The sequence below is a fragment of the Mizuhopecten yessoensis genome, unplaced genomic scaffold, assembly GCF_002113885.1.
Source record: "Mizuhopecten yessoensis strain PY_sf001 unplaced genomic scaffold, ASM211388v2 scaffold5751, whole genome shotgun sequence".
Taxonomy (NCBI): domain Eukaryota; kingdom Metazoa; phylum Mollusca; class Bivalvia; order Pectinida; family Pectinidae; genus Mizuhopecten; species Mizuhopecten yessoensis.
Window position 1 is genome coordinate 122,631 of NW_018406205.1, and position 12,800 is coordinate 135,430.

Below are 12,800 nucleotides of genomic sequence, written 5' to 3' on the forward strand. Positions count from 1 at the left end.
TGTATGCCTCGCAAATAGAGAGTAGATACTGTAAACTATTAACGTTTTATCTTTTATCATTAATTGAGTAAAAACTTTCCATATTGCAATATTTCAGTAGAGTAACATTACATTCGAAATGACACGTAATGACTTTGTATACTGACACGATGACCAGAGACTGTGTGTAGTGGTAAACAGTACTTAAGCTGATCACCTTTAGTCTCATCTGTATACCGACACATTGACCAGAGACTGTGTGTAGTGGTAAACAGTACTTAAGCTGATCACCTTTAGTCTCGTCTGTAGTTGCTCTAGTATCAGTTTATTTAGCTTACCTAGACAGGTACATGTTTACACATTACTGATATATCTATATCGATAGAGGTCTTTATCTGTAATCTGGACCAATCACGTGGCTGGTAGGTATACCTGAATAGATTACGTGGTGCTCTAAATAGATACCGGGAATTATTATTTATAAATACCTGTTTCCATGTAAAGGTATACAACAGGTGATGTAACAGGTTTTCTGATAACGTAGACAAATACCTTGAAATAAGAAAATTCTATTTATATCCTCGTTTGTTGTGACTAGTTTGTGTCCACATGCAGGGGAGAGGTTCTTCGTATAATACCAGAGGGCAGTGCTATAAGTTATATCTACATATATGTTAAGTGTGAACTAGGGTTTAACCATTGCTATCTTAATGCATTGTCTTATAAAAACAGAAAAAGGGGCGCTTTGAAATACGACAATACATTATTTACGCTGTAATAATAATAATAATAATATACAACATTTATATAGCGCCCTATATAGTTTGTAAAATTACTCTAAAGCGCTTTACAACATATGGATAATAGTAATGGTTATAATTGTGAATACAAAAAAAAAGGTTTACAATAGTTAGTAAACTTGTTAATAAAGGTGAATCGACTTTATAATACAATGTACTTTATAATACAATGTACTTTATTTTGATTATTTTAGAATCCTTATCCAACTGCACTGCGTATTGTTTATTTTGTGTTTTTTTTGTGATTACAGTAGCCACACTTTAACTTCCGGTTGGATATAACTGTATCACCATTGGGCCTAGGCTCGTCCAACCAGACTCTTGTTGTCTGCGCAAGCTACGCCCAACTACAAGTGATCAAGCGTCTGGTTGAAGGAGACTACATTGGGCCAGAGCACTTCCGTTGACCAGGGCGCCCAGTCGGTTATACCCAGTCCAGTGTTCGAATCCCGGCTGCTCTTACCCCGCTGTTTTTTTCCACTCAGAACAATGTTGTGGATTGTTCATTAACTCTTTATTACTTCTTATAAAATTCCAGGAAGATATGAAAAAAATGATAAGCCATGCCAGAAACAACCTTCCAACACTTAGACTATTGTTTGACAGTGGTACGAGGGTGCTTAAATGTCTTAAAAGGCCGAGGTGACAAGATTTTATAATAGCACACGTTACGTGCGACGTTGCGTTAGTCATAACATATATCGTATGATTACCTCATGGGGATTTATATTAGTTTACTCATTGTTTTGTTAAGAATGGTCAATTTCAATTGTGTATAGCTTAGTGGCAGTAAATAGTTTATTGTTAATCCAGTGATTAACTCAACTTTGCATGTTGTTTTGTTCAATGATATTTAAAACTGTGTATTGTAAACATATCCCCAGTGGCGTGCTCTAACGTTAGTAACGTCCTCGCAACAGCCAGGGACACACGAGTACGGGTACCTAGGGAGACAACAGCCAGGGACACACGAGTCCTGGTGTCTAGGGAGACAACAGTCAGGGTCACACGAGTACGGGTGCCTAGGGAGACAACAGCCAGGGACACACGAGTACGGGTGTCTAGGGAGACAACAGTCAGGGACACACGAGTACGGGTGTCTAGGGAGACAACAGCCAGGGACACACGAGTACGGGTACCTAGGGAGACAACAGGCAGGGACACACGAGTACGGGTGCCTAGGGAGACAACAGCCAGGGACACACGAGTACGGGTGTCTAGGGAGACAACAGTCAGGGTCACACGAGTACGGGTACCTAGGGAGACAACAGTCAGGGACACACGAGTACGGGTGCCTAGGGAGACAACAGCCAGGGACACACGAGTACGGGTGTCTAGGGAGACAACAGTCAGGGACACACGAGTACGGGTGCCTAGGGAGACAACAGCCAGGGTCACATGAGTACGGGTGCCTAGGGACACAATAGCCAGGGTCACACGAGTACGGGTACCTAGGGAGACACAACAGCCAGGGTCAAACGAGTACGGGTACCTAGGGAGACAACAGCCAGGGTCACACGAGTACGGGTGCCTAGGGAAACATCGCCTGAAACAGAAAGTAAATAGAACAGAAAGACAGGAAAGATAGGAACCGAAAATGATACTAAGTGTTGCAATGGGGACAGCTGATCAATGTTTGGCCTGTCCACGTCCCATCATAAGTCGCCTTTTACGATATACACATGCAGTGGGTCTGTTATTGATTTTTTTTCAATGACCACCAAATAGAAGGCGGGGAAGAAACCAACCCCGATTCTGCAGTGTGAAACAGCAGGTCTATACTTTCTCCGAACCTGCACATTGTTTATTGACAAATAACAATATACCTCCCACGGGAACATACAGTCTGTTAAGACAAACACGTGAAACACAAAGAGATTAAATAACGTTTTTATTAGGAACAGCTAAAACATTAAAACACCAAACTTACATAATAAATCTCTGAATCAAACTAGTCCTTACACAGTAGATCAGCCGTAATGAGGTCTCACTATAATACAGTCTCCAAACAGTAATACACATTGTTTCACACTAGTCCTTACACAGTAGAGCAGCCGTACTGCGGTCTCACTATACAAAACAGTAATACACATTGTTTCACACTAGTCTTTACACAGTAGATCAGCCGTACTGCGGTCTCACTATACAAAACAGTAATACACATTGTTTCACACTAGTCTTTACACAGTAGATCAGCCGTACTGCGTTCTCCCTATTCCAAACAGTAATACACATTGTTTCATACCAGTCCTTACACAGTAGATCAGCCGTACGGAGGTCGCACTATACCAAACAGTAATACACATCGTTTCACACTAGTCCTTACACAGTAGAGCAGCCGTACTGCGGTCTCACTATACCAAACAGTAATACACATTGTGTCACACTAGTCTTTACACAGTAGATCAGCCGTACTGCGGTCTCACTATACCAAACAGTAATACACATTGTTTCATGCCAGTTTCACTCAACTCTCACTGCATCCGGTTTCTCCGCCCAACACACAAAGTAATGTACACAGCGATACCACAGGGAACTGAGAATTTGTTACAGCTATAGTTGGACCTAAACTAAGATGTTTAGAGTAATTTTACATGTTTTAGGGGTTTATGTCAACTTTCGGTAAACATGCCACCACAATGCTTAAATATACGGGCATTGGGGTGGCATTTTTTCCGAAAGTCGATCTAAACCCCGAAGACATGTAAAATTACACTTTAGTTTAGTTCCAAATATAGCTTTAACAAATTCTTAGGTCCCTGTGGTCAATACGTGTATTGCACAACCTTCATGTGCATACTAACTCACTCGGCAATATATGAACAACATACGATTCACACACCTAGCAATACGAATCAGACCGCTTTTATTCAATAGGAAATGTTTCAAATATCGCCATGTTTTCGCTTTCTTTTGTTTCTGTTTCATTTATATTTTTTTGTAGTAAAAGCAACAAGGGTGACATTTAGTCCATAGTTTACACAGCGCAATGATAAGACTCGGGTAAGTATCACTGCATAAAAACATACGTTTAATTTCAGCTTAACTACCAAGTATATTGCATTAGCCAGCATGCAGTTTAGCTTAACTGAACAACATATCACATTTCAGTCTCTTCTCATAAAAGTTCACTTCCCACGTTGATGTCCTATGACGTAAGTATTACGTTACGTCACACAAGCTTGTTAACCCATTACACATGTAAAAAGGTTCCAAGTCACATCCTGTCATCGTACAGTGACATCAGAAGACCTATTGACCCCCCGGTAGCCTGGTGACGAGTTGAACGAGCGACCGGTCCTTCATGCCAAGGTCGGCAATTGTTTTGTGGTCGGTTCTTGCGTCGCCGGGTCGAAATGTTTTACCGGCGTACACGATTTGTAGGTACTGTTTCTCGACTCCACGTTGATCCGAGATCTTCTGGAATAAGGACGCCATAGACTCAGACTGTAAGAGAAATAAACAGTGATTATAAACATGTCTAACCCCGCGTCTCCCACGTGACCTGTATATATCTCAACTGTATAAAAAATAGAGTTTGGTTCCTCGTACTTAAAATACTTCATACTAAATTAAAATTCCTGTAACGGCGTAACGTTTGTAAACGTTAGTAAACTCGTGACTGCGGTGTGGTGTATAAAGGCCACACTAAAAATAGCATTACCTTGTACGTACACGATAGTAAGTTGTATGGACAAGATAATAAGTTGTGTGGACAAGATAATAAGTTGTGTGAACACGATAATAAGTTGTGTGGACAAGATAATAAATTGTTCGTACAAGATAATAATTTGTGTGAACAATATAATAAGTTGTTGTACGTACAAGAAAAATAAGTTGTGTGGACAAGATAATAAGTTGTGTGAACACGATAATAAGTTGTGTGGACAAGATAATAAATTGTTCGTACAAGATAATAAGTTGTGTGAAGAAGATAATAAATTGTGTGGACAAGATAATAAATTGTTCGTACAAGATAATAAGTTGTGTGAAGAAGATAATAAATTGTGTGGACAAGATAATAAATTGTTCGTACAAGATAATATATATTTTTATTAAGCAATAGGCAAAAATGCCTTTGTGCATTACATAATAACAATCCACAGAGGTGGAACAGGTGGAGTGGAACATGAACATGGACAAAGAAATATATTTGTAATTGGTATAATACACATACAAGATGTGGACAAGATATTAAGTTCTGTGGACAAGATAATAAATTGTATGGACAAGATAATAAGTTGTGTGGGCAAAATAATAAATTGTGTGGACAAGATAATAAATTGTTCGTACACGATAATAAGTTGTGTGAACTAGATAATAAGTTGTGTGGACAAAATAATAAATTGTGTGGACAGGATAATAAGTTGTGTGGACAAAATAATAAATTGTGTGGACAAGATAATAAGCTGTGTGAACAAGATAATAAGTTCTGTGGACAAGATAATAAATTGTGTAGACAAGATAATAAGTTGTGTGCACAAGATAATAAGTTGTGTCAACAATATAATAAGTTGTAAATACAAAAAAAATAAGTTGTGTGGATAAGATAATAAGTTGTGTGGACAAGATAATAAATTGTGTGGACAAGATAATAAGTTGTGTAAATAAGATATTAAGTTGTGTGAACAATATAATAAGTTGTACGTACAAGAAAAATAAGTTGTGTGGACAAGATAATAAGTTGTGTGAACAAGATAATAAGTTGTGTGGACAAGATAATAAATTGTGTGGACAAGATAATAAGTTGTGTGGACAAAATAATAAATTGTGTGGACAAGATAATAAATTGTGTAAACAAGATAATAAGTTGTGTGAACAAGATAATAAGTTGTGTGGACAAGATAATGAATTGTTCGTACAAGATAATAAGTTGTGTGGACAAGATAATAAATTGTGTGAACAAGATAATAAGTTGTGTGGACAAGATAATAAATTGTGTGGACAAGATAATAAGTTGTGTGGACAAGATAATAAGTTGTACGTACAAGATAATAAGTTGTGTGGACAAGATAATAAGTTGTATGGACAAAATAATAAGGTGTGCCTCTACGTGTCTGCGTTAAAATAATCAGCTGCAGCTTTGATAATGTACACATGTATTTGAGAAATTAAATTAAAGAGTTATAAACTTTCTACGGACCTTTACATTGACCATGACGTTATTGCATCATTAATGACGGAAATGAGTCATAAAATATAAAATAAAACAAAACTGACCGGTTCCGCATCAACAAGCTGCGTCTTGCCGTCCGTTCCCGCCTGGACCATTATCTGCATGGTCGGTTAGTATCTGTGTTCAAGTTACTGTCAATATACTCGGTCACCGGTACAGGCGATCTTGTCTAAGTTCTGTCAGTATTCTCGGTCACCGGTACAGCTGATCCTGTCGGCAGTCAACTGGGGATTTCTGAGTTTTTTAGTCGAAGCTTAAAATGAAAGTAAAATTACGATTAATATTTGGAAAAGCAAAGTATTTTCAGTTTGTAAACAAAACAAGAAGTATTACCTTGATGACATGTAAATAAAACAAAACTTATAGTCGAAGTCGTACAAAGACATTTTGGGAAAACCTCGATGACATAGAAAAGAACAACAGAAAACCCATGTTAATAAATATCGATTAATATCTTAGAGACAGTAACGTCATAACTAAGACTTCCTTGTCCAGATCTACTTTCGGTTTCGATTCCATAAAAAATGTGCATGAACATTACATATTGATGACATATACAAATTCTCAATTCTTAATGTGTCGATATGGTGCAGTATAAAGATCATAGGCGAAAGCGTGAAACTGATTCAGTTATATCGCGATTAGATACGAGACGAAGAATTATGGGTAGGCAGGAAACTCGGCTAGTCCTCGTAATGATATTTTCACAAGTCATCTGATGCTATCTTAACTTTAAGTAAAATTCATTGCTGCAGAAGAAAGTATTACAATTGTGCCAAAACACAACAAGTGTATAAACAAACATTCTTGTTGAAGTATATTTCTAGACATAAGGGATCCTTGCAGGTTCTAGGAAAGAATAGAAGCCAGCAATATACCTGCTGTATATCCTACTGTATGTGCATCGTAAAAGGCGACAACTGTGCCCCTCCCCCCTCCCCCTACAGAATTGATTTGTTTCTTCTGTCTGCGTCTAAGAGGTCACAGAAGAGACCACACGTAATATACTGTCCCCATTGCAACAAATGGAATCTTTTTTTCGTTTCATATCTTTCCTGTCTTTCTTTTCTATCTACTTTCTGTTTCGGGAGGTGTCTCCCTAAAGGCACCCGTCCTCATATAACCCTGGCAGTTGTGTCTCCCTATAGGCACCCGTCCTCATATAACCCTGGCAGTTGTGTCTCCCTATAGGCACCCGTCCTCATATAACCCTGGCAGTTGTGTCTCCCTATAGGCACCCGTCCTCATATAACCCTGGCAGTTGTGTCTCCCTATAGGCACCCGTCCTCATATAACCCTGGCAGTTGTGTCTCCCTATAGGCACCCGTCCTCATATAACCCTGGCAGTTGTGTCTCCCTATAGGCACCCGTCCTCATATAACCCTGGCAGTTGTGTCTCCCTATAGGCACCCGTCCTCATATAACCCTGGCAGTTGTGTCTCCCTATAGGCACCCGTCCTCATATAACCCTGGCAGTTGTGTCTCCCTATAGGCACCCGTCCTCATATAACCCTGGCAGTTGTGTCTCCCTATAGGCACCCGTCCTCATATAACCCTGGCAGTTGTGTCTCCCTATAGGCACCCGTCCTCATATAACCCTGGCAGTTGTGTCTCCCTATAGGCACCCGTCCTCATATAACCCTGGCAGTTGTGTCTCCCTATAGGCACCCGTCCTCATATAACCCTGGCAGTTGTGTCTCCCTATAGGCACCCGTCCTCATATAACCCTGGCAGTTGTGTCTCCCTATAGGCACCCGTCCTCATATAACCCTGGCAGTTGTGTCTCCCTATAGGCACCCGTCCTCATATAACCCTGGCAGTTGTGTCTCCCTATAGGCACCCGTCCTCATATAACCCTGGCAGTTGTGTCTCCCTATAGGCACCCGTCCTCATATAACCCTGGCAGTTGTGTCTCCCTATAGGCACCCGTCCTCATATAACCCTGGCAGTTGTGTCTCCCTATAGGCACCCGTCCTCATATAACCCTGGCAGTTGTGTCTCCCTATAGGCACCCGTCCTCATATAACCCTGGCAGTTGTGTCTCCCTATAGGCACCCGTCCTCATATAACCCTGGCAGTTGTGTCTCCCTATAGGCACCCGTCCTCATATAACCCTGGCAGTTGTGTCTCCCTATAGGCACCCGTCCTCATATAACCCTGGCAGTTGTGTCTCCCTATAGGCACCCGTCCTCATATAACCCTGGCAGTTGTGTCTCCCTATAGGCACCCGTCCTCATATAACCCTGGCAGTTGTGTCTCCCTATAGGCACCCGTCCTCATATAACCCTGGCAGTTGTGTCTCCCTATAGGCACCCGTCCTCATATAACCCTGGCAGTTGTGTCTCCCTATAGGCACCCGTCCTCATATAACCCTGGCAGTTGTGTCTCCCTATAGGCACCCGTCCTCATATAACCCTGGCAGTTGTGTCTCCCTATAGGCACCCGTCCTCATATAACCCTGGCAGTTGTGTCTCCCTATAGGCACCCGTCCTCATATAACCCTGGCAGTTGTGTCTCCCTATAGGCACCCGTCCTCATATAACCCTGGCAGTTGTGTCTCCCTATAGGCACCCGTCCTCATATAACCCTGGCAGTTGTGTCTCCCTATAGGCACCCGTCCTCATATAACCCTGGCAGTTGTGTCTCCCTATAGGCACCCGTCCTCATATAACCCTGGCAGTTGTGTCTCCCTATAGGCACCCGTCCTCATATAACCCTGGCAGTTGTGTCTCCCTATAGGCACCCGTCCTCATATAACCCTGGCAGTTGTGTCTCCCTATAGGCACCCGTCCTCATATAACCCTGGCAGTTGTGTCTCCCTATAGGCACCCGTCCTCATATAACCCTGGCAGTTGTGTCTCCCTGGAAACCCGTCCTCATATAACCCTTGCAGTTGCTAGGACGTTAAACCCAAAACAAACAACTTAACATAAGGATATACTTTATAAGCTATTGTGTCGAATTCTGCCTAAATAGTATTTCGTTGAGTCTAATTTATTAGCTTAAAGACACTACGTCCAGTTATTAATATTTTTAAACCCGATTGCAAACTGACGAGTTATATCTTGATCCCAATGACATCTTTTTTATTGTTGATGTCAATAATAATAATAATAAAATACTATTCAAAAGTTTATCAAAAGATTTGCCTTTTTTGACGAACTTGGCCTCCTGCTTAGCTTAAATTACATCTCAAATATTTATCTTGTCTATCTGGGATAAGGTTGTTAACGGTGTCACGAAAATCCTTCTAGTGTAAAACACTTACCGCTTGTAGGAGAGAACACACAGAATGGATACTCCAGCTCACAATAGACACACAATATCCCATGCATGTCTGCAACTATTACCTTTTTTATTTACCATAATATGAACTTCCATTGTCAGGGTTTTCCCCTCTATAACCTATATTCGCTAGCATTACCGTTACAGTGGACAGAAAAACCAGGCAGTCGGCTGTGGATTAGAGATATCCTGTATTGACAGAAATCTACAGAGCAGACATACGTCTGCTTGAACTAACAGAACACTTCATGCTTCCCAACTCTCCCTACTTTGGAGGGATACTCCCGATTTCAGAGTCTAAATTTTACCATTTTCAACCAGTGAACTTGCTTAACTATTCCGATTGTTTAAGATCTGATAGATATCATCTAACAACAAACACTCACCTCCATTTTACCGAGTGACGATCCTATGTGCTATTTATATCCATTGTCTGATTCCCTTGCTAATTATATTTACATTTTTATAGTTTGACATTCAAATTAACTTCCCATATCTATCGTTTTACATTAACTTGTAATATATATTCACTCACCTATATTACTGATATTACCGTCCGGAAACTTCCCCCACTATTTACATTACTCCCCCATTCCTCCTTTATTTACTGTCTGACATGTATTATACTCACCTGAATGTCTGAAGTCGAGCCGTTGTTATTATACTGCGCCGTCTGATGAAGTAGTCACATCTAAAATGAAACCAACACATCTACAGAAATATCAACATGATTGTGCAATGCAACTTCAAAACGAAAGTTGGGTTTTTCTAAGATGAGTGACAGATTTTTAAAAGTAGGCGATACATCGGGGTGATAAGTTTTTATAATCGAAAGTGAAAGTAGCAACCACAATTAATTTTGAAATGACGTGGTATTAATTTAACACGCATAAGCTGTAATGTAAACAATCGCTAGTAGGGATGTTAACTGGTCAAATGTCACGACGTTGTTTATACTTATAATTCTATTTGATTTCAATTAATTTAACACTTACATAATAATGAAATATACTGCTTAGAGTGTATAAATACTCGTATCAAAATGGCTTTTCTACCTGCTACCTTAAGGCCAGAAAGAAAGAAAAAATACTTGTAGTTCACTTAAGTTTGTTTACACATATTTTCTGTCTTTATTAAAAAATATAAACATGCAATTAATAAACAAAAGCCACAATGATATTTCACGGTCATGTTAAAGATATCACAACGGAAAATAGGAAATGTGCGACGAAAGAAACTGGTCAAATCGCATCCTGTCTATTTCAGTTTCTGTTTTTTCCTCCCGGGTTTGCCAAAACCACACAGGCTTGAAATAAGGTGCCAACATGCTATATTATTAATGTAAGTTTTCGGCAATGCTTGAACCAGTATGTATCTTTAAAACAGGAAGTTCTTAATTGCATATTATTGTCCATATTTCCGTTTTGATTTACCGACAAATATCAACAAAAGAAACAAAGGTCGTTTACTTACTGTTGTCAGTTGCTGTATCGTCGCAGACAATGTCACGTCACAACACACAAGGTATGATTACTATATATACCACAGATGTGTTTCTTAAAGTCTTATCGCTGGATTATTTGGCGGCAGGTTTCCCAGAAAACAAAATCTATATATAGCTTAAGAACTTCCAACTTCGCTGTTAGGAGTATGGGATAAAGCAAAAGAGAAATAAGCTCCGTCAAAAACCCAAATACTGATAATTTTCACACAGTCTATTTATAACGAAGATGTAAGTCAAATCCCAAAATAGAAACACGTAGCGTACTGGTTTCACTTTAAACTGAACCGTGCCAAATAAACAAAAACGTCATATCTGTATTACAGCTTATGTGACTGGTCATCAAACCCAGTGTGTGTGATGCAATGATTACGTGCTAGTCGGTGTCTAAGCTCTGCAAGATTTAAAGTGTTTTATTTTGAAAATGTTCATTTTTATATAGTTTTCATTTTAAATTGCATGTTTTAATATCATTACCATAAGAAGAATAGGATTTATTTATCTTTTGTTTTGCAACAGCAGAACAGACACGGAGCTGTAGCACCATTCTCAACGTAAGTATGGCACTTTATATAATTTGCGGTAGATACAAATAGCGAGTGAGTTCGTCACTCTCGTCCAACATTAAACCAATACATCTATGTACTTTCCTGTCACATTGTGGAGGAACCAAATCCTTACCCAATGTTCCTGAAATGCTGGTCATAGTACGAGAATGCATGTACGGTGTTTCTCGGGTGACCGGCCGAGAAGAGAATGAATGCAACTGAATTAAGGAATAAATTCCATTTAATCGTTTTTATTTCATTTCAAATAACTCATTAAATCAATCAGATGGCTTGTTCTCGATTACCCCACTTGAAAAAAACACCATGTTATACATTTACTAAAATTTTAATACATCTCCAGCACACATTCACACATATGGAGATATTAGCCAGGTTGCTTAGGACTAGTAGTTAGCGCCTGCTGAGTCAGCTCATGCAAATTCCTCAAAATTGCATTGATTTATGTATATATGCTAGTTGTTTATCAAATGTTGTATATTTTATTATCATAATTTTTTATATATCACATGAGCAGAAAAGCTACGAATCACCAACTGTGGGGTTAAAGTAAAACTGACAATAATTGGTTTGTCATTGTCCCCCTTTGTCAACACTTTTCTTTGTTCACCAAAACGTCGAGGGAAATGAGAACACCCCAATCAGATTTAAAGGGAATTGGGCAACAAGCAAAGCCTCTACAAGCCCTCTCACTGGAGGTACATTTCAAACAATAGTAGATCGTATACTATGAATATTAACACTGGTTTGAAACTTTGGGAATAAGACTGGAGGCACATTATCTAGCATTCATTAAGTATGCAAATGATATTGAAATATTTATACGGGGACGTAGTCCAGAACCTGACCAGGCCCCGTCCCGTCCTTACCAGGTCCCATCCCGTCCCGTCCTTACCAGGCCCCATCCCGTCCTTACCAGGCCCCGTCCCGTCCTTACCAGGCCCCATCCCGTCCTTACCAGGCCCCATCCCGTCCCTAATTGTTCTTATCACTTTTGATTATTAATTTTTAGAATGCACCAAAGAAAGATATGCTAAGCTGTTTTAAATCGAAAATGATTTCGATTTGCATTTTAACATATGTGTTTACAAAAAAGGTGAAAATGATACTTTGACTTAATCTATACATAGAATAGCAAAGCTAGTTATGATCAAACGAGATCGGCAAAGTAAGAATATTGTAGTCAAGGACCCCTAGCATGTGGACTATGGCTTTGTGACCCGAACCACCGATACTGTAGAGTATTCTATGTCTATGTGTCTTGTTATAGACAGCATGGTCTTATGGTTGACTATGGCATGTCATATATATCCATATTAGCTATTTGCTCTTCCTGTTGTTAATTTTACCATTTCTGTTAGATATTTGCTATTCCTGTTGTTAATTTTACTATTTCTGTTAGATATTTGCTATTCCTGTTGTTAATTTTACTATTTCTGTTAGATATTTGCTATTCCTGTTGTTAATTTTACTATTTCTGTTAGATATTTGCT

General features: G+C 39.4%; 1 protein-coding gene and 1 long non-coding RNA gene across 2 annotated transcripts in view; one reads left to right on the forward strand and one right to left on the reverse strand.

Annotated features, from left to right (window-relative positions):
- Window positions 1-2,653: 2,653 nt before the first annotated feature.
- Window positions 2,654-10,854, reverse strand: LOC110451048. The gene is made up of 4 exons (XR_002463028.1): window positions 10,714-10,854; window positions 9,872-9,931; window positions 6,000-6,208; window positions 2,654-4,226 (listed from the first exon to the last, which is right to left on the reverse strand). It is a non-coding gene; the product is annotated as an uncharacterized LOC110451048 (long non-coding RNA).
- A 184-nt stretch (window positions 10,855-11,038) lies between these two features.
- The window catches only part of LOC110451049, a 10,812-nt gene continuing 9,050 nt past the window's right edge, over window positions 11,039-12,800 (forward strand). The window contains exon 1 of the mRNA XM_021498895.1: window positions 11,039-11,295. The gene's annotated coding sequence lies outside the window, so the exon portion shown is untranslated. The remainder of the gene's footprint in view (window positions 11,296-12,800) is intronic.